Here is a 23,777-nt window from a genome sequence, read left to right on the forward strand (position 1 = left end):
CCATTGGTTTATTTTTCTATTTTTGTTCTTGAGCCAGTTCCATGTTTTATTACTGAAGAGTGTCTTTACATCGAGACAGGAAGTCTACCCTCTGTGCTCTACTTTTTCAAGGCTGACTTAGCTATTCATGAACCTTTCGTATCTATTTTACATAAATTTTTTAATAAATCTATCAAGTTCCTGGGGAAATGCAGCAGAAACTTGGATTGGGCTATTTTTTAATTTGAAGAATAATTTGGGGAGAATTAACAGCTTTATAATATGAGCTCATTCCATCTAGGAGCATTGACCACCTCTCTACTACTTAAGATCTTCTTTTATACTCTTTGATTGTGTTTCAAAATTTTCTCCACTGAGGTCTCATGTATTGCTTTTGATTCCTAGTCACTTTACAGGAGAAGTAAGGTATCAAGCTGTTATCAATCACTTTCACCTTGGTGTGAATGAGTACCAAGTTGGCTCAGAGAAAGAGACTATGGGGATACTCGTCTCCTGAGAACATGAAGAGTGTGTGTCATTTTTTCAAGTCAGTAGAGAGGTGAGACGGAGGTGCCCAACAAAGAACAAGCCTAGAGACTGATGTTCCCAGACACGAACTTTATTTCCTTCCCAGTTTCGCGCACCGATAACTCTGACGACACCCAGGACAACTTCCTACCAAGCCCACCACACCCTGCTAACACCCTGCCCACAAAGACACTTGTCAACCATAGCCACCTTTCTCTTCTTCCTGAGGACCGTGTCATGTGACTGCCTGTACCTCACCTGAAAGCGAAGACTACACCCATGGGAATGTGTCATGACATAAATGAGGATATTTTCCTCTCCAGTAATACTGAATTCTGAAATCAATTTAAATGATAGAAGAAAGCAACATTTACGCAAATTCTTCACTACTCTAGTGCATAAAAACAGAATTTAACGTTGGCTTCTTAATGCCTGCCCTCCACTGTCATAGATTTTTTAAAAATCTATAGGTCCATCCCAGTCTCTCTTTTCGTTTATTATTTTGGCTAGTAAATAAGTATAAAAAATCATAAATCATACTTGCTTATACTACCATATTTTCAAAGTCATGGTTAATTAACTATCAGTGAATCTTTTACCCCAATTCTCTAATCAGTTTTAGAATTATTAATGTTTCTCACAATCATTTGCACGAGTTAAATGTTATTTTAAAACGTAACTTGAAGAAATTCATATTCAGAGCTCTATGGATCTTGGGGCGTAGATTTTACCACACTTTCTCTGTCTCTGCTGGGAAAGCCGTGGGCAAGTAAACTTGACATTTCCTCCATTCTCACGACCCTGTTGAACTTTTAAAAGTACCGATGACCAAACACAGTTCCAATTCTGAGGTGATTTGGTTTTAAAATACTGCCCACATCAATCCTGAGAAGATGCCCCTTTTCCCTTCTCTCTGCCTCAGTCCCAATTCAGAAGCTGTGTGTGTGCTGCGAATAGGCAGAAGCGTCACCAATGAAGCTGGACAAGAAGTCACTCTGAAACATGGCGAGTCTGAAATGCAGGATGTTTTAAAAGAGGTGCAATTTTGTTATGGCTTCCAGACTCTTACAGCCAAATCAACTAATTATACTAATTAAGCTAATTATACGTCATTCTATTTAATAAATATCTATTTTCTTGCTGCTGGAACATTTTACCAAGTAAGGGTTCTGGGGTCCATATTTAATACTTTTTAAAAATCCAGTAGCAGTTAACATAGTAATGGGGTTGTGGCAGCCTTAGGTCTAGTCTGAAGTGGGCTTACTTTTGAGAGAAAACATAGATGTCCCTAAATACTGATTCGAGAACTGGAATTTAAATTGTACTCATATTAGTTAATTAATGTGCCTTTAGGGAAATTAGAATTGTCTACAGGCCCTTGAATAAGTAGGGAGGGAGTTAAACACAGCAACCAGATGGAAATAGTGCTTGGAACACTCAGCAGGCTGACAAAGGGAGAGTGAGAATAAATGATAAAGCCATAGACGGTGGAACCATCTATTAGAAGGCACAGTCTGCATGCGTGAGGGTGAGAGGGAATAGCCGGGTGAGGTTTGCCCCGGAAATGGAGCAGGGACAGATCCACGCACAGGGTGCTGGGTGAGAGAAAAGGGGGCAACATGCTTTACTCATTCATGTACTCATTCCTTCAGTCACTACAACATCAGCCCCATAAGAGCATAGACTCCATCTGGCCCAGTTCTCAGATCATCACAGGCCCTCCGTAAGTTCTGGTTGGATGATTGAATGAATGACAGGCAAAGGCGACTTGCTGATGACTGCAATAATTGTCTTTTGACCATCCCATTTGTGAAGCTCCTAGTGCAGAGCCTGGCATCCCTCGGGCATTTAGTAACTGTTCTTAGTTGAGGGGACATAATGAATATTTCTCAAAAAAATAACTCTCATCGTTTGTATCCCTTCTCATATTTTCAGGCACCCTCCAATGTAAAAAAAGGCAAACTGTTTCAGCCCCTTTACAGCTGGGGAGAGTGAGAGCTGTTTGTGACTAGTGTTAAGCCACAGAGTCACAATGAGAAAGCCAGCGCTGAGTTCAGATCTTCCAACTCAATGGCCACTGCCTTTACTCCCTCTCTCTCCTGCCTCTCTCATCCACCACAGTCTGGCTTCTTCTCCACGTTCAATGCTGAAGATCACTTTGGGCCGTGCATTTGATAAGGCCGGCATTCAGTTTGTTTCAAGAACTGAAGTCCCACGGTGGACATGAGGTCCAGCGTGCGGTGTGGCGGGAGGCAGCCGTTAAGATGTGGGTCTCTCTCGTCGGTCTGCTCAGATTTGAACTCGGCTCTGCCTCCTGTTAACTGAATGGCCTTGGCTAAGTTATCTAAACATTCTGTGAAAATGGAATAATAATCGTACCTACCACACAGAGTTCTTGACGATGTGTATGAAGTACTTGGGCTCGTGCCTGCAACATAGTAAATGTTCAGGAAGGGTCAGCTGTTAACAATAGGAGCCCCTTCATGGACAGGATCCGGAGCAGCTAAGAGAAAGGAGTGGGAATAGTCATGAGCCAGCCAAGAGTCGGGAAATAGAGACTCTGCAACTTGACTAGATGTTTTATCTTGGACAGGCCAGATCTGTCGAATGAATTAATGAGTCTTATTCTTGACTTGAAATTTTAGCATGAGTTTCCCTTCTCCTTCATCCTCTGTGGTCAAACTGTCCTAAATCCTCTCATTCTCACTTTGAAATATCTCTTGATTTAGGGTCTTTCTCTCTTCAACCAATACCTATCGACTGACCTTTTCTATTGCTGGAAGCACTACAGTGTGAGTTGTCGTTAAAAGCGATCCCAGAAAAGATAGTTCTAATATAGCTAACAAAAGACTGAAATCTAGAATATATAAAGAGTTCCTGCAAATCGGTGAGAAAAAAACCACCCTAAAGAAAAGATGGACAAAAGCTTGCACAGACACTGTGCCAAAGAGGATATCCAATAAACCTATGAGAGGTGTTAGACCACACAGGGTATAAGGAAATGCAAAATTAAAACCACACGCAAACCAGAATGACTAAAATGAAAACAAACAAACAAACAATACCAGTTGTTGGCAAGCATTTAGAGCAAATGGAACTCTCATAAACTGCTTGTAGCAGCATAAATTGGTACAACCACTCAGGAAATCTATTTCACAATATCAACCAAAGCTGAACAGATACATGGTCCATGACCCAACTGTTCGATTTCTAGCTACATACTCAACAAAAATGAGTTAAATAAATCTCTTGTTAACAAGAGATATTTACAAAAATATGCATAGCAGAATTCTTTAGAACAGCCCCAAGCCAAAAACATTAGAATGGATAAAGTACAGTATAGTTAGACACTTGAATACCACACAGCAGCCATAAAATGCATGACATTGCTACACATAACTACAGGGAGGAATCTCACAAACACTGAGCAAAAGAAGTCAAACACATAAAAAGACAACCTATGTGATTTTTTCATACAAAGTTCAGAAACAGGCAAAACTTGTCTATCCTGTTAGAAGTCAGAAGAATAACCACCTTTGGAAATGGTCAGACACTGGAAATGGGATAAAAGGGGGCTTCTAGCATGCTGGTAATGTTTTGTTTCTTTATCTGGCTGATTATACGGGTGTGTTTATTTGGTGAAAATATATTGAGCTATGCATTTATGATTTACTCATTTTCTATATGTATGTTATAGTTTAACAAAAGTTTTCTTAACATCACTACTCCTCAGAACCAGTTAAATCTTCCAGTTGTGACCCTGTTCTCATTTTCTCTAATTTGGACGATAATTTCCAGGGCTTCCTCTGCTCAGTCCGTATCTCCCAAGAAGTGACCAGTGTTGGCCTTCACTATCTGTTCAAGAGTCTCCTCTTAGCTCGTGGACAGAACCAAGGACACATTTGCTGACTCCTAGAGTGGACTCTAACACCCCAAATCTAATCTCTGCTCAACCACAAACTCACCAAGCATCATCATTCCTGCTTCTTTACTCGGGACACTCAATGTAATAACGGTTGTTGAAGCTCCTCCACATGCTAGTACTGTCTTGGGCTTTGGGGGATGTGAAATGACTAAGACATGGTCCTGTCCTCAAGGACCTTATTAATACAACTGATTCTATAACATCTTTAATTCAACTTCTGTGGCCCAGGTGGACACTAGGGATGCACAAATGACTAAGGTGTGTTTCCTGCTTTTGGAACACTCAGAGTGTAATGAGATGGTTATTATTCAAAGAGAAAAATAATGATTCTGTGTGGTATTACCCCCAAATACAAATGAACACTAAATGAATAAAACCTGTTACAGTGGAATTGCAACCATTACATAGGGGTGCCCGATTAGAAATCGATGTGGAAAACTCATTCAAGACTTCAAGATGTTGAACTTGAGTAAAACTTTAAATATTGTTAGTATTTGGACCAGTTTAAAGAAAGAAAGAAAGGTTTCCCAAGAATAGGAAACAGCAGGGAAAAAAGCTTGGAGATGGGTCTGGTAGAAGAAAGAGAAATGACTAGTTAGATTAGAATAGAATAAAACTGAGAAGTGACGGCAAAGAAGGGTGGGTAGAGAGGGTGAAAGCAGCTTATGAGCAGCTCTGAATAGCAGCCAGGACAGTCTAGGCTGGAGACAAGGGCCATAGAGAGCCATTACAGACAGTTGAGCGTGGAAGGGACCCGTATAAAGCAATAACCTAACAAGACAGCCTGAGGATTCTCTACAGCGTGAATCGGAGAGGCGGAAACTGGCATCACGGAGACCTGCTGGGAGGCTGTGGCGCAGCAGCGGGGTGGTTAGCTCCCCTGGGGAGGGAAGAAGCAATGAAGACAATGGTCGGTATCCAAATCCCCTTGAGCCGCCAATGGATAAGATTTAGACTTGACCTTGGTTCGAGATGGTGGCACAAAGCATTTTTTCAAAACCTTAATTGAGACAATTTAATAGAAAAAAAAGCCAACTACTTAAAATGTTTTAGGAACTAGCGATCCTTAAAGAGTAACCCCAGACAGTGCTGGTGATGGATCTGAAAGATCTGGCAAACAACCGGCACATCCGGAGTACAGATGCCACATGGAGGTCCCTGAGAGAGGCGCAGCCACTTAGGAGAAAAAGATAAATGGAATAGGAACTAACTCTGAGGAAATTTAGGTCAAATTTGAAGGCCTCAGGCAGAATCACCAAACTGCTGTCACCGATTTTATCTGCAGCAGCCCAAAGGCTTCTGACCAACTTTCTCCTCTTAATTGGTTCGTGGACCCAAGAGGAATGAAGAAGAAGCCCAAAGGTCCTATCCTGTCCTGGGGTATCACTCATCCTCCCCTAGTCCAGTTTAAATGACAGGTGGCGGACCAAGTGGAGCAGAGGTCAAATACTGCTTCCCCTGTGGGATGGGTGCAAGGAGGACAAAGAGGGAGAATGGGATGCTGGGGCTAGGGAGGTTATGCACTTGGGGAGAGAAGCAAAACGTGGCCCATGGATTTTTTCCCTCATACAGATGGCCTCGGCACCTAAGCTAGAAAACTGCTATAGAAAAAAAATAAAAGTCGGTGGACAGAGATTCCTTGCTCTCAGCGAGTTGTTTTCACAACTTCTCAAAACAGCCTGAGCAACGTCATGCTTTGAGTAACACCTAAACTTTTCTAGCCCTCATCAGAGACTCGGACAATATGGAGGCAACTGAGCCATGAAAACTGTTTTCTTCGGCTTCCATGTCAACTCCCCTCATCTCCACACGTTGCCAATAGAGTAAAGCCCACGAGAAAGTGATTTATGCTGAATTTTACCTCAAGGCAAGACTTTACCCAAAAACATCAAGGAAGTGAACAGAGACGTTCCTGCTTGAGGAAGATCTTTGGCATGACTTTTTTTACTCTATTTCACACAAACACCCCAATCAGAGCACATCATTGGTCTCTTCTCCCCATTCCCAACCCTCCAGCCCCACCAGAACCTGTTTTCAAGGTTCCCTAAGAATTGAGTTAAAATTCTTCACACTTGGGACCATCTTGGTCTCCAAATCTGATTTGTTCTGATCACCACTTAGACATTCTCAGGCAGCCAAGAAAACATGTTCCTACCAGGCTTTCAGAAACTGTGCCAGATCCTTTGGGACTGAGAAAAAGGATGGAAGTTTGATGATGGCAATACAGTTTCTATTGGAAAGAAAGGAGATGGGAGGAAGAGTGGGCGCAGCTATGACACTGACTAGGTAACACACCATCTAGCCTTTCTTTCCTTTGCTCCATGAACACCAGGGCCAATTATTTGCATTTCTCAAAAACTATTATCCTCAATTAGAACTAATTTGAAGCAAAACTGTGGAAGAAAACAAAAGTGCTTTGGGGACCTTCATCTCTTCCTTTCTACACCATTTCACTTACCCTCATCTCTCTCCTTCTCTCCAGCTCTGACTTTCTACCCTGTCTGTTTTATATTCATACTAAGTCATAAATCATAAAACTAATATCACCATAATTTTCAAGCTGCTCCCCTAGATTTTATCTCATTTGACCTTCATAATAACCTGCCAAATTGTGCTATTCCAATTCTACAGATAAGACACATCAGGCTCAGAAAGGTGAAATGACTTTCTCCAAGTTACACTGCTACACAATCACAAATCTAGAACTAACGAAGATTTTTCATTCACACGCTGTGCTATCTCAGAATGAGGCGTCAAGCTACGCGCACCTCCAATTATGAGATTTCAGCTATCAGGGATCCAGGCAAGGGAAATCTTTGGTCAGCAAAGACAGTTTCCTGGAATCCATGAAAATATCCCATTTCCCCTTCCACTAAGTCCCATAGTCCCTGTGTCTACTCCTATCATAGCACATGTCAACCTGAATTAACACACCCTGCTCACTTCTCTAACTCCCCAGCTAGAGGTCGCTAGCTCTGTCAGAGCACGGAGCATGGACTGGTCAGTTTTTTCTTGCTTCTCCTGTGATTCCATTAAATACCATGGTTTCTGTCTCTATCTTTCTGTCTGTCTGTCTCTCTCTCACACACATGCACACCCACACACACACTACACCACTTTATATTTTGCTTGGGGATGGCTTTGAGTAAAATGAAAAGAACAGGAAGTGAGAATACGGCTACACTACATAACTTCTAATAAATTACACAATTATTCAAACTGAACATGGAGGGTTTTTTATAGGAAATCTTCCCCTGACAGTAGAGAATCATCGCGAGCATGTCTGAGAGAGGATGGCAAGGAGGAGGAAGAGCGCCATGTGGCGCCCAGGGCAGAGGAGGAGCAAACTGCCCATGTCCCCATTTTGTGAAAGAGAACACCTGCTCCCATGTGACCATGGCAGCCTCTTTGTGGCCTGGCCTGTGAGCTAAGGTCCAGCCTGGAAGACTCTCTCAGGGGAGGTCAGGTGGGGAAGGATGATGTCTCTGTGTCTCTCGAGAGCTGCCAGTTCTTCCTCCCACAAGCAGGCATGTGTGCCGCAGAGTGACCGCGTGGCGAGGCCTCCCAAGTTCGCCGCTCATCTGCTCTCAGCACATCAGCTGCAGGGCCATCCTGAGGGCACTTTAAATGAAAACCACAATGGCAACCACATGCATCTTCTTCACTGGCCCTGTTCTGTTCTCCCACCAGCCCGGGTCACCTTCATGCCGGCCTCCACGCTATTCAGGGTCTCCAGCAATTCACCCAGAGAAACCCAACCTCAGTGGAAGCATCCCATGCTCTGGACCTTACATCCTGCCCCAACCTTATTAAAAATCTCCCTGGCCTGTGTTGCTACCACCCAAGGTGACACCAGGTCATGGAGGCTATAATGGCCAACTAATCCATATCTAGGCATTAATAGCTCAGAAATTCTAAATGCAGATAGGCATTTTTGCAGCAGTTTTTAACATCTTAGCTCAAAGGAATGACTAATGGGAAATCTGGATAAGAAGACAGGCTTGTAGAGGAAAGATTTTGGATAAAATTCTCTTGGCAACTCTCTGTGCCACTTACATGCGTGTGGGGCTCAGCCCTACCCCAACCCTCTGACTTTCCCGTAACATTTAAATTTCTGTGACCTCTTTGGAAATATCTGTGGTTGACTGCATCTCACAGTAATTGAGAAAGAGCAGAGGGTATTTTGATATTTCTACATAGGATCCCAGAATGGACAATTGCATTTTTTGGTACCAAGTTGATTTCAGCGGCCTCACAGCACACTTACGACCAGGTAGCCATTAACAAACTCCCCAGGATGTCCATAAAACCTCTCCAGAGACCCCTCTGAGAACAAGTTTGCTGGTGGGATTCCCCTGTCTCGCCCTGGTGGTTTAGTATTCTCGACAATGACTTATAAAATGAAGAGGATTGGGGGAAAGAACTGGAAGCTAGATCACTTTACCTCAAGAGCCACAAATGCTTCCTTCTTTCATTTTTTTTGCACCCACAGATAGAACCAAAAACGGTACCTTGATCTTTTGAGATAATCCAACTTCCTAGATGTCTGCATTTGTCACCCTGTGTTGCTGGGTGATTTATTTCAAGAACTAGTGAAACCACAGTCATTGACTAGAGCTTCACGCATCACAATAAATTAAAAGTTCTGGCATTCTGATAGAAATTCGGCTCTGAAATCTTGGTGCATCCACAAAGGACCTTTCCGTGAATTTACCAAAAGCCACTTCTCCCCACAAGTCAGTCTCTCCTGAGCATTTATTGAGTGACTTCTGTGACTGGCCCTGTGCTGGTCCTCATTGTGCAAGAGAGAAGAAACATCAAGAAAAGTTCCTCATCTTATAATGGAATTAAGGAGACAAACATAAAGAAGAAGGAATTAAGAAGCAATAAAGTAACAAACAGTATTGACATTCAGTATGATAGAAATCCAGATCAGGGTGAAAAACACATGCTAATTTCTTGGTAAAGATCCCTTTGCTTAGAATTCTTGCCATCTCACTTTTTCTGTTTCTGTGAGAGAAGAGAAAGAAATTTGCCCTCCAGGGTCCCAAATGAAGCTGAAGTGTTCTCATTGCCTTTCACAATTTCTGCTCTGACAAAGAGTAAGAAAAAGAATCTGAATGCAGGGTAATAACATCACTTTGTAATAAACGTCTTCCAGGCCGGCAGACTCAGCCAAAAACACAGGCATCCCCTCGGACGTCCAGGCTCCAAACACTGACAGAACAAGCCGGAACTATTTGAAATGAGAGAATCCCATTTTGGCAGAGAGGGGAAGCAGTGTGAGTAAGAACTGTACTCTGCTCTGAGTTGTCCTCAACAGGGAATTAATATAAAGTTTAAACACCTTGACTGGGCATGATAGCAAGACTGCATGCATTTATCAAAATTCATACAATTGCACTCCTAAAAAGGAGGAATTTTACCATATGTAAATTATAGCTCAATAAACCTAATGAAAGAAAAGAAAGAAGGAAGTGTTACTGTGCCAGGATCATTTTTGCCCACTGCCCAGAAAGCCAAACATTGAGACAATGAGATTGCAGCAGAGAAAGAGTTTAATCACAAGGCAGCACATGAGGAAGCGAGAGCATGAGCCTCAAATTCACTTCCCCGAAAATAAGAGACTCAGGGATATTTATGGGATGGAGGGCAAGGTGGTCTGAAATGAGGAGAGAGGTGATTGGAGGTGAGGAGAGATGAGGTAATTGATGATCTGCACAAGTGTAGTCAGACTCCATGCCTCTTCATAGGATGCATGTTCACAAAATGGCGGGATGAGCATGATCTGAGGGTGGAGTTTTTAGCCCCTTGACATCACAAGGTGACCTATCAGACATCTGCATGGGCCCAGTTGATGAGTTGGTGGTGTCAACTGGCCTGGAGTGGACAAAGGGGTTCTAATTCCTGAAAAACAGCTCAAACGCCCATTACCATGGTGACCCAGGCTCCAGGGAGATGTTATCTATAGGAGCCTAATGGGAGTCAGATAGCATATTGCCTAAGTAGCACAGTTAACAATGGGTGAGTTAAACAGCTAAAAGCTATAATCAGTAATTGCAAAAAGGAAAAAACCTTTAGTTCCTAGCTGCTTCATCAATGGCTATTTGCCAGTTTCAGTCCCCCCTATTGTTTGCTCATTCCTAATTCTTGAGGGATTCGGGGTGATGACTGATCTAGCTACTTCCTGCTGATTGGGGCGTAGATCTGGGCTAGAGGAATGAAACTTTAGCACTCATTTGGAAGTATTCTCTTGTTCCCACCTTCATGACAACATTTTTGTATTATTAGAATTTTTCACCTTGCTCAACAGTTTTGGAACAACATCTAAAGGCACATTTTATAATCAAGTATTGGACCAGAAGGATAAGAGGTATAAACAACCCAAATTTTAACAGTCTCTGAAAAATGGACCAGATCCCAATAGGGCCTCCATCTGATCTCCAGGTGGGACAGACATTTGGTCTCAGTTCCTCATAGTCTTTTTTTACTGGCTATGCATCAGAGATGGGAGCAATGCCCTATACTGTGATCTTTCAGTTGTCATTGATGATGGCTATCAGCACAGACTCTGCCTGGGGGGTCATCACATTCCTAAGGAACTCAAAAGAACAAAGTTATCAACTTATAGCAGTTGGGAGGGGCCATAAAATCTACAGAGCTTGTCTGAGTTAGTTAATGAGAGGTCAAAGTTACAATATGGTTTCTTTTATACAATATGGCTTCCCTTATGTCAACCTTGTGTTAAACAGGTATCAAGTCCCCCTTTTTGTTGTTCATCCTCAGTCTTGAGGGATATCATGTTGATGAGGGGCATAGGTTGTTCCATCTCATTGAACCAATCTCTTAGTAAGACAGTGATGCAGGTTGACTCTCAAAGTTAGGCCTATATTGTGTGAACAAGTAACTAGGTATTTAATAAGAAGTATTTCAAGGGAGACAAAAGAAAAACAAGGTTAATGGTGGGAGCAAATTATAAACCTTTCTGAGCCCAAGCAGCAGCCAGTCAAAAGATTTCTAGGTGTCAGAATTGAAGCATCTTTTGCAGTTTGAAGTGTCTCTGATGATGTCATCAGGTGTTCCGGTTCAGGTATCTTACACAGCAACAGACATGAATCTCTCTTAAGTTTATATCAAGTTGTCCAGCTTCAGTTTGCAAGGCTTCAGTAAAAAGGGCACATTCAGTTCTCAATGATTCCAAATGAAAACGATAGGAAAAGATTGAAAAACATTAGTTTGGAGATTTTTAGACAGATATTTCAAGAGACTAGAATAATTCAGGATCCAGTCTAGTTAACAGATATAAAATAAAAACCTCAAAGACAATTATCAGAATTAAGACCTAATATCCATGAATGTATACTATAGTTTTTATTGAAACATAAATTTTCTCTCTAAAATCACCTTCATTTTTATAAAAGTCAAATTAAGACTAACCGGTTTGCAAAATATTTAATTTCAATAAACTTGGCCCAATTATTTACATGAGTACAGCAAGAATAGTCATTGATCATATAGTCTGTTTTAAATCTGCTTTGCTGGAACTTTTTTTGAGGAATCTTAGATTTAGTCTTAAAGGACTCTTAAGCTAAGCCAAGGACTTGTCATCAGATTTTGCCTGCAATACTTACAGACTTGGGTGGACTCCTCTTTTCTTGAGGTCCCCCAAAATACTTCAGGGTTCCTGGTGCCTGCCAGATAAGTGACCTTCCTTACTTACTGGGTAAGATTACTGGAATCCCTGTAAACAAGATACCAGGCCAATATTTCCAAGTGGGCTTATTCCAGAAAGTCAACCTTCATTCCTCAAAAGCTGTCTTGTCATATCTGAGTCTGTATATTTCTCTCAACTATTACATTCCAGTCAAAGCCTTGGTAATATAACCAATGTTTCCAATTGTGTCCTGTTATAAGGAGAACAGATTCTTATTAAACTTATGCACATAACTATATTACCATGAAATCAATATTCACTCATTAAGAGTTTCCGAATCCTGGAAGGATCAGGTGGGAGAAAAATAAATAAATGTTTCAAATCTGCTTGCAAAGGTATAATTTATCAAATTGATATGTCATAGTTAGCATGAGAGAAAAAGAGAAAAAGACTTCCTTAAATCTGGAAACAAAACAGAACATCAAAAAAAATAAGCAATATCTCAAATGAAAAGTAATATAAATTACAATAATCCTCATCGGTTCATTCAGTCCTGTATAACTGATTCTTGTTCTTAATCTTCTGATAGCAGTTTTACGAGGTCATCAGTTTCTCTGTTAGAGTTCTGTAATTTCTTACCCAGTTCAGTTTTATGATCTGAAAGTTTATCAGAAACCTATATTCTAGAGTGTCAGAATCCTTTCCATGAATTTCTCTGAAGATGACACATATTTTTCAAAAGCATCAGAGTAAAACAATAACTGTCTATAAACAATAAGATCCCAAAATGGCAACTGACAAAGAAGTTTGGTTAATTTTGTGACGTACAATACTTTAAAATAATAACCAGAATTATGGCTGACAACCAGGACAGATCAGAATTTTAGGAACATTACATAATTTTTTAAACATTTAAATCAATAACATTTACCCAGACAATACCACCTAAGAAGGCTTATCATCACTTATTTGACAATGCTTCCCATGTAATTTAACATACCAAATAAGCCTGATTAGTTTAGTGTCTCCCTCCTTACAGGAAGAAAGAGCAAATCTCTTTGAGAAGTCTCAGGGGCCCTCTGAAAATCCTCAGAGAAGTTCTCTTCCTCCTTCCAGGCCAAAAGGAAGCCTGTATTCAGGATCTGAGTATGTTTGTTGAGGGGAGCTTGTCAAAAATATCAAAAGGTTTTAAAACACTTGGTCAAGTAGGAAACAACACTCACTCTATTCAATGAAAGTGACAACAGAAACAGTCAAGGGCAAACAGTTAAAACAGTTAAAAATCTTAATAGAGAGACTTCAGTCTTTCCAAACATAGGAAACTATTTTTAAAAAACATAAATTTTCTGTCTTTTAGGTAGACTTACTCAAAAATAAAGAAAAAACATTTTATAACCTCTTTATCAAGAGCAGACCAAAAGCTCGAGAAGATTATCCTTTTGAGAAAGAAAACCAAATTTTAATTTTTGCACCAGCTCATTTTTTTTTACATTAAAACCATTTACTTAATTGGATTTACATTAATCTTATCCAATTTGACCAGGCATAAAAATCCTTTTAGAATTTCTCTTTCACAAATCTTCTATAACTTGCTTTTTACAATCAGAATTTGCCCCATGCTTCTTTTTTTTTCTTCTAGTACTTTAGGACGAATTTATCTTTCTTCACCCAACAAACAAAACTATTTCCATTCTTTATATTTTCTTTACTGAAAACATACATTTTAATGCAAAGATGGTTGCCTTGTTAATTTTTTTTTTAAAGATTGGCACCTGAGCTAACAATTTTTGACAATCTTTCTTCTCCTTCTTCTTTCTTCTCCTTCTCCGCCTCCTCTTCCTCCTCCTCCTCCTCTTTCTTCTTCTTCTTCTTCTTCTTCTTCTTCCTCCTCTTCTTTTTCTTCTTCTCCTCCTCCCTGAAGCCCCACAGTACATAGTTGTACGTTCGAGTTGTAGGTCCCTCTGGTTGTGCTATGTGGGACACCACCCCAGCACATCTTGATGAGCAGTGCCACGTCCACACTCAGGATCTGAACTAGCAAAACTCTGGGCTGCCAAAGAGGAGTGCATGAACTTAACCTCTCAGCCACAGGGCTGGCGCTGCCTTATTAATTTTCAGTACCTTTAATTACATATATTAATTAGAATTTTTAACCCTTAAAGACCCTAGTAAAAACTAAAAACTAAGCAATTATGAACTGTCTTTTACATTAGCATACTATGGCTTGGCAAGTTTATAAATACATTTTATAATTTCTAGAAACGTGCTACTTCGTGGTACAATCTTAATAAAATACAAGACATGTTTACTAATAGACCCAAACACTTTTTAGTTTCTTTATAATAAGAAACCAAAAGCAGATAAATCTAGACATGTCTAACCATAATGTTTCGGTATTTTATCTTATTTGAAAAATGACCCAGATATTCAATGAAATTTTTTTTTATCATTCAATTTTATCTAGCAATGCTTGAAAGTTTCAATCTACCAAAAAGATTTTTGAAGTTATTTTAGATATACATACTATAAGACATAATTATCTTTAAAAGTTCACCCAATACTTTTATCTTTTTCACATCTGTTTAGTTTACTTGTTCCCAATAATTATTTAGATTGCCTATAAAACTTCATGAGACATTAGACAAAATTAGCCATCATTTTAAGTTATTGCTTTTGCTAACCAGTTTTGTAATAGAGATAATATCAGCTTATTTGACAAATAAATGTAGAATAATGGCGGCATGTCTGCATCGTATCCAGTGTTAACTCTGGAGGACGCATCCATGTTAATCAAACCAACAAACTTAAATAAGCTCTCAGTCACCAAAGATTAATTTATATCATGTTAACTCGAAACATATTTGGGTTAGTTCCTACTAATTTACAATTTACATAAGGACTTACTTTTAGCCAATTAAACAGAGCTCTTAATTTTGGGCCATAGCATCAGGAGGTAAAAATACCACACACATCTAACACACATATAGACACACATGCATAGTCTCCACAGCTGTTGTTTTAAAAATTACTGCCATGAATCAGATACAATAATACAAAGCTCCTTAGTTATGAATTCAAATTTTGTTTTGAGCCTTTTTACTAATATTTGTGGAAAAGATACTCAAGATGCTAGATTTTGGGTGAGGGCTCTCTTATGACTGTTTTTTGGCGTTCTTTCCTTTTTTTTTTCTTCAGTCTTAGGAAATAGTGATGGGCTAGATAGTCCCCAGAGGGTTTACAATTTCTTTGAGGGAAATGAGTAGAACCTGAACTGCCTCTAAGCTGCATTTTCAGTCTTGCAAGGATTTTCTAAGGACAGTTGCTCTTGATTTCTCAGAAATTGGGCTGTAACTCAAATGACGTCATAGGTTGATCTACCTGTCCAACTGCATCACAAAATCACAGAGAAATCACTCAAGTTTTCTCCAAGATGGAGTTTCTGGGGCAGAACCCACCCAAAACTGAAAGTGTTTCCAATTAATTAAAATGCACCCAAAGGATGAGTCTCTGGGGATGCTTGGGGCGTTCCCCATGGCAGTAAAACTCATGTCCAACTGACAGTAGGCCCAGAGAAGGGTGCAGAGCCCAACTGCAGGTGTCAATATAGTTATAAGATTTAGTCAAGTCCCACTCAGTCCAGGCACTTAGTTGCTGAGCTAGCACAAGGCAAGCCAGGGAGGCAAGAGGCAAAAGCCTGGAGCTGGCCAGGGCAGGGGCACCCAACACTGGGGTTGAGAGTTAAGTCCCTGGCAGAAAATTTTTCAAGTTTTGATTTTACAGAAGGTCTAGGTTCTGCTCAGGTCCAGCCTGAATTTAACCTCCACTCGGTGACAACAGAGGAGATGACGAACAAGACAGACAAAGAAGCCAAAGAGGTGATCAGACCTCGCCCTCCGGGCCTCTTCCCAAGGGTTATCAAGATAAGGGCCACACAAACAACAGTTCCCGGGCAGGACAGTTTATAGAATAAATCACAGGTCTCCTGTCTCCATAACTGACTCAGTAGGCACCTAAAATACTCACCAAGTTCTTAACAGGAGACAAAACAGGGTTCCAGATTGTCAGTCAAATGACCGACTGAGGGGCCAACCTGGAATCACTCCAGGCACCCAAAAACCAGAGAAGAGCTCCCGGGGGCAGAATGAGGGCTCTGAAACCAGGCTGAGGAGAGCTCCCAGGGGCGGAATGAGGGCTCTGAAACCAGGCAGAGGCAGGGTGGGGGTGGGGGGTGGCGCTTTCTTTAGCGTCTGTAAGACCACGAGAGGAAGCTGAGATTCCAAATTTGATTAAGTTCTTAAGACTAGTCATTGCAAGAGCTCTTTGATTGTGGGCAAGTGGTATTACAGAAAAATACCACCTTTTTCTTTTTCATTGACTCATAACTGAAAGTTGCCCAATTTTGAAGAATGCAGCCTAGGGGGGCTGCAGGTGGGAATCAAATTAGCATCAACTATTGTTTCAGAATATGGACATGGCCAGTCAAAGTATACTTATGCTGCAGGTAGAACCAAAACCAAACCAAGCCAAGCCAAGAGCACTTCTATGAGTGGATGCCCTCATTCTTCCTTATTATCCAGCGTCCCTGAAACCAAGACCCTCACAATGAAGGCCAGACCAAGGCTTCCCTTGTCAGAAGTCACGGAGGGCATCCTCTGCCAAACCAAGGCTTCTTTTCGGAAGTCAGACTTAAGGGAAGAAGAAATAAGAATCTGGTCACTTGTACCGAACTGACTCACCAACAAGACGTCTTCCAAACCAAGAAATTGTCTCTCTACTTCAGTGAAAATATGCACCAAGGAGTCAGCAGTGGCAAGCCAAGAAAGAATCCCGGAACAGTCCCGGGAGAAACGCTCCTGGGAGAAATGCTCCCGGTAGCTGCTGGCCTCGCCCACAGGTCCTCCACACTGGCAAGGGGCTGACGAGTCTCAGGCAAAAAGATCCATCTGGACTTAGCTCCTGGCTGCCTCGCCATTTGTTACCAAACCAGGTTCATTTTTGCCCAGCATCCAGAAAGCCAAACACTGAGACGATGAGATTGCAGCAGAGAGAGGGTTTAATCACAAGGCAGCCATTTGAGGAAGCGAGAGCATGAATCTCAAATTCACTTCTCCAAGAACAGGGACTCAGGGATGTTTATGGGATGGGGGCAAGGTAGTCTGAAATGTGGAGAGAGGTGGTTGGAGGTGAGGAGAGGTGAGGTCATTGATGATCTGCGCAAGCGTAGTCAGACTCCATGCCTCTTCATAGGACCCATGTTCACAAAATGCTGGCATGAGCATGATCTGAGGGTGGAGTTTTTAGCCTCTTGACATCAAAAGGTCACCTATCGGACATCTGCATGGGCCCAGTTGATGAGTTGGTGGTCTCAACTGGCCTGAAGTGGACAAGGAGTTCTAATTCCTGAAAAACAGCTCAAACACCCATTACCATGGTGACCCAGGCTCCAGGGAGATGTTATCTATGGAAACCTAGTGGGAGTCAGATAGCATATTGCCTAAGCAGCACAGTTAACAATGGGTGTAAACAGCTAAAAGCTATAATCAGTAATTGCAAAAAGGAAAACACCTTTAGTTCCTAGCTACTTAATCATCAATGGCTAACTCTGCCAGTCTCAGAAGGAAGGAAGGAGAGGAGGAAGGATGGCAAGAAAGAAAGAAGGAAGGAAGGGAGGAAGGGAGAGAAGGAGGAAGGGAGGGAGGAAGGAAGGAAGGAAAAAGAATTTGGCTAATATTTGTCTCTTATGTCCTAAAACAGCCATCTAATTGTGATTGAAAAGGTAAAATGGGGCTTACCCTGGAAAAGTGTTAATCCACAATTTTCCCAATTGCAAGACAAGAGTTTTCTTCTGAGTAGAACTGTTCACTAACGGAATGGGAGGGACTGTGTTATAAGGGGAAAGATCCCACGTAGTCATGGCTTTTGCAGAACTTACTCTGCAAGGGGACTTATGTAGCCCGTTTGTGATCCTCACCATAATCCTCCAAGGAAAGTATTTTATAGATGAAGAAACTGAGACTCAGAGGGTTTATGCGACTGCTATTTGGTGATGGAGCTCTGTCCAAGCAGAAACGGAATATCTTCATGCACTTGGTAGATATTTATCGAGTTCCTACCAAGTGTCCGTTGTTCTGCTGAGTACAAATGTGACAGATATGATCCAATCCTCACAGAGAGGCAATCCATCTAATGAACAACAACAACAACAAGGGCATCATCATACAGTGGGTCAAGTGCTGTGAGAGGGGGGCCACGAGGAAGCACACAGAAGGGTATAATTACCCCCAGACCAGGCAGGAATGAATGCCCTTCTGGAAGAGGCAGCATCTAAGCCAAGACTTGATGTATAATGAGGAGGCTGGTATTGGGGGTAGGGGGATGGCAGGGAGGGGTAAGAAGGAGTGAGTCATAGGTAGAGGAAATAACACATGGAGAGGCCTGGAGCTGAGAAGGAAAATAGAGTGTTCAAACAACTGAAGTGAGTTCTGTATGATTACAGTGCAATAGGAAAAGTAACAAGACATCCTCCCCCGACACACAAATGACTCACTCCCTTCCTTCTCCAGGTATCCTTTCTCTCTCTCTCACTCGCTTGCTCGCTCACTCACTCACTCTCGCTCTCTCTCTCTCTCAGAGAAATTTTGGGTTCACAGCAATTGAGCAGAGGGTAGAGATTTCCCATATATCTTCTGCCCCCACACATGCATAAACACTCCCACTGTCAACATCCTCCACCAGAATGGTGTATTTGGTACAACTGATGAACCTACATTGACACACCATTGTCACCCAGAGTGCTTCAGCTGTTTCTTACAAGGCCCCTTCTCAGTGAGGCTCCCCCAACCACCTTGGCAACTGCCAACACTCACCAACGTATGTATGTATTTTCTTTTTGTATTAGTTATGTATTATTGTCTAACAAATTGTCCCCAGAATTAGCAGCTTAAAACAACAAACATTTGTTATCTTATATAATTTCTAAGGATCCGGCTCTGGGTCATTCCTGATGTTATAGTCAAGATGGCAGGGACTGTAGTCACCTGACGGCCTGACTGGGGCTGGAGGATCTGCTTCTAAGAAGGCTCGTTCCCACGGCTGCTGCTGGAGGCCTCGATTCCTCACCAGGTAGAGGTGGAGCTCTCCTTAGGGCTGCTAATGTCTCCCAGAGTGTGTGACCTAAGGGAGAGGAAGATGTTCAAGTGCCTTTCATGACCTAGTCTCCACAGTCACACGCCACCACTTCCGATTTAGTCTGTTCATTGAAGCGAGCACGAGATCCAGCCCACTCTCGAGGAAGGAATATCAAAGAATTTGTGGACGTATTTAAAATCACTGCATCTTCCATGCTTCATTTTCCTCTCTGGCATTCCTTACCACCTGACATAACACATTTTACCTATTTGTTTATTCCCTGTCTTAGACCACTGGAATATAATCTCCAGGGGAATTTTTTCTGTTTTATTTACTGTTGAAGTCTCAAAACAGTGCCTGGAACAGAGTAAGTGCTCAGTAAATGTTTGATGAACGGATTGATAAGGGAATGAATAAATGAACCAAAGTTGGAGAGAACAGCAGAGGCACACCATGGAAGACCTCCTACACCATCCTAAGCAGCTGGGATGTTGCTCTGGGAACAGAGGGAGCCAGCAGAGTTTTAAACAGTGTCCAGCATGCCATGGATGGTGCAGAAGGATTCTTGCATCGGTTGTGGCATTGGAACTCCATTCCTCTGAGGTCGTCTCTAACTCAGCGTGGCCTACATTGTCATGAGAAAAGTTGACTCATCAGCTCGCTGCTGGAGTCCTGCCCCCTACTCCAGTCCCACCCCCAGAGACCACTACGGGAGAAGGAGTCTCACAACTTGGAAATTACTTGCTGTAAGAAACTGACGAATTTTAGCTTTGGGGGAAATTATTATTCATTGAATTATAAAGGTCTCAGATTTTTACAATATGATCATATTATTAGAGAATAACATATCCCCAAATATTTCAACAAAAGACACACGCTAGGCTAGACTATGTTCTGAGGATGAAATGCGGTTTGTTTTTTAAAAATCAGTAACAATTGCACAGAGAAGAGATCAAGACAGAAAACAGCTCTCCCAGGGTCGCAGGAGAGCAGACAACAGCAGCAACAACCATGATCAGACAATTGTTAGCCGGCTGTTTTGGAGAGCGCCTCTATGCTGAGGAGGAAGAAAAGCAAAATAGCCCCCAGAATAAAGCTGAAAGTAAAATTTTGTTCCTAGAATTTTCTGCATAGTTTTGCTTAGCAAAACCAAAAGTCTGTTATGTCAAATGTGAAGGTCTCCTGAGATCCTGCCCTCCAGAAAAAAACCCTTTGACAGCCTCGCACAGTTTCCTCCATAGTTTTTTTGCAGATATGCTAACTAGGTTATTCTCATTTTACAAAAATGGGGTCACGCTATGCACATTGTTTTTTACTTTTCTTTTTGTGTTTTATTTTTTAAGGTTCTGCCTAAATCAACACGTGCTTTAAAAAATTATACACCTTCTTAAACTCGCTTATAACAATTTCAAAAAAAATTATACCACAAGGCAGAAATATTTTCTTTCCCTGGCAGCTCCAGACTATCATCAAATGGCCCTGGTATTCAAGTCCCCCGACCCTACGGTTAGTTTCACCCAGAGGAAAGAAGAATAAATAGAAATTAAAGTGTATGCAAATCAAAACAGTATAACAGCCCTGTCAGTAAGCCCATTATTTTTCCAAGAAAAAAAAAATTAGTAGCATGGAAACATTTTGCAAACATGGTGCAAAAGGTAATTTGTTGCCTATTTTAAAGTTGTTTGGAATTTTCTTCAATGCTGGAGGCAGTGGTTGTTTCTGAAGTTCAGAGGATGACAGGAACTGTGGCCAAGCTGAGATGTGTCTCTGGAGGCAGAGGAAAGGGACAGCATTGTAGAGGGAGGAAGGGCATTTCCTCTACCCACTGGGTCCTCTGGCTGGGCTACGAGTGAAATTGACATGAGACAAAATAACAGAGAAAATCAAACAAAGCTTTATAACTTGTACACATGGGAGAGACCCAGGAAAATGGAGCAACTCCCCAAAATGGCAGACGTTCTCATCCTAAATACCATCCTCAGCTAAAGACAAAGGAGGATGTTGGGGTGGTGGTTTAGTTCTTCAAGGGGGAGGAAGGCAACTCACAGGGAGATGGAAAAGCAAATCTTTGGTAAATAGAATTTTGATAAGAGTGGGCTTAGCAAGGATCCTCCCAGTCTCCCAAAACAGAAACATGGAGTGGTGATGGCCTGTCCTGGGGATGGGCCTCTGTCTTAAATTTCTTTTAGGCAGTTAGGGGGAAGATGAGGCTGGAAGATATCCATGTTCTAGTGCTCAGGAGGTAGGATCTCAGCACCTCTGAACCCCAGCGTCCTTTGACGGAAAATGGGTATAACTGTGTATCCTAAGAGGATTACAGACAATGTGTGTCCACCCTCTAGCACAGTGCCTGGGACACAGGCACAAAATAAACGTTAGCTTCACAGTGACATGAACGTTAGCTTTCTACCCGGCTGCAGTGTGGAAGACGATGGAAGGCGTAGGAATGAGGGGCAGCACTGACAGCAGGCAGAGGCACTGGGAACCAAGGAAACACTCATGGCAGGCGGCGAGGGGCAGATCTGGGGGTAGCAGTGTCAGCAGAGAGAAGAGAGCAAGCTGAGAGACAGCAGGAGATAGAGTCAGCCACCTGGGAGCTGGGGTTAGGGGTGGAGAAGTCCAGAAGCACTGCCTTCCCTGCCCGGGTGGCACCATGTGGTAACTGGAGGGCCACTCTGGGAAGAACACATCAGTGAGGCAGGAGGTGCAGGACAGGTTTTGAATTTGTGGGGCCTGAGGAATACACTCAAGCAGTTGGATATACAGGCACAGAGCTGAGAGACAGGTCTGGAGTCCTTTCTAACAGAGAGGGGTTGTCTCGGAGAATTTATAGAAGAGCAGTGGGACCACAAATGAGTCCCAAAGAAGTGATAGAGAAAGAGGAGCTGGATTTAAAAATACAGTTGACCCTCATTATTGGCAGTAGTTATGTTCTTTTTTTCCCAGCTTTGTTGATACTTTATTCACATATAACGTTCATAAGTTTAAGGTGTACAACGTGATTTGATACATGTATATATTGTCAAATGATTACCACAATAAGGTTAGTTAACACCTCCATCCCCTCACATATCATATTTTGTGCATGATAACATTTCAGATCTACTGTCTTAACTTCCAAGTAGACAAGACAGTACTATTAACTCTAGTCACCCTGTCGTACACGAGAGCCCCAGAACTTGCTCATGTTGTAGCTGGAAGCTTGTACCCTTTGACCAACATCTCCTCAACCTCCCCCCCAGCCCCTGGCATTTTACTCTCAATTTCAATGAGCTGGGTTTCTTTAGGTCCTGCATGTAAGTGAGGTCATATGGTATTTGTCTCTGTCAGACTATTTCACTCAGCATAATGCCCTCAGGTCCACCCTTGTTGTCACAAAAGACAGGATTTCCTTCTTTTTTTGGCTGAATAATATTTCACTGTATGTGTGTATATACCCCACACACACACACACACATATATGTATAAGATACACCACATTTTCTTTATTCGTCCGTTGATGGACACTTAGGTTGCTTCCATGCCTTGGCTGTGCGAATGATGCTGCAATGACCAGGGGGGTGCAGGTGTCTTTTTGAGATGGTGATTTCATTTCATTTGGGTAAATACCCAGAAGTGGGATTGCTGGATCACATGGTAGTTGCATTTTTAATTTTTTGAGGAACCTCCATACTGTTTTCCATAGCAGACTGTGGTCATGGTCTCTCACGTCCCCAGGAAGCCTGAATCAGCAGATCCTGAGTCAGTGCTCCTAGGGCTCCTAGAGGGTTAGCTTCCTGTGAGCCTCCGGTCACAACAATTTTATCAACTTTAACAGCCTTGTTTGATGTGTGTTTCTGTTTAGACACTTTATTTAATATGCATTGCTGATTCGTTAACACTGAACTCAGAACCAGCAGCTCTATAACTCGTGCCCAAGCACAGCTGATCTGACAGGCACGTTTTCTCCGTAAGGCACATCACAGCCTTCTTGAACTTGGGAGCACTGGACAGCACTTCAGCACTATGCCTGGGGGTCATTTTAAACAGCAAGTCAGCACTGAAAAGCACAAATACACAAAAATCATGGCACTGAGCAGACCACGGAAAGGAAGCTAGTTTTCACTATGAGAGCTGAAACAAGAAGGCAGAGCATCGCCTGGTTCCACCTCAGCTGAGAACAAGCCCCTGGAGCGACTCCAGTTCACTGCTTTGCACATGTCTGCGAATGACCTCAAAAGCACGACACACACTGATGTTGGGGTTACAGAGGACTTTTCAAGTTGGTGAATTCGCAAATACGGGATCTGCAAATAATGAGGACTGATGGTATATACATTCAGAAAAGGAATAGTCATTCTCAAAAAAATCAGAGCCATGGAAGGAGACTATCAGTAAAAGGAGAAAACAAATAATAGAGTCACATTCCACATAGTGCTCAAGTGAAGACTGAATAAGAATCCATTGGATGCTGTGAATCTAAGGAGATTGCTGGCCACTGTCTCAGCACTCGAATGGGAGTGGTTGAGGTAAGAGCTTGGTAGCTATGGGCTGAGAATTGTGAGGGTGAAGAAATGGAGGGAG

Source organism: Equus asinus, chromosome 22 (assembly GCF_041296235.1).
Source record: "Equus asinus isolate D_3611 breed Donkey chromosome 22, EquAss-T2T_v2, whole genome shotgun sequence".
NCBI lineage: Eukaryota > Metazoa > Chordata > Mammalia > Perissodactyla > Equidae > Equus > Equus asinus.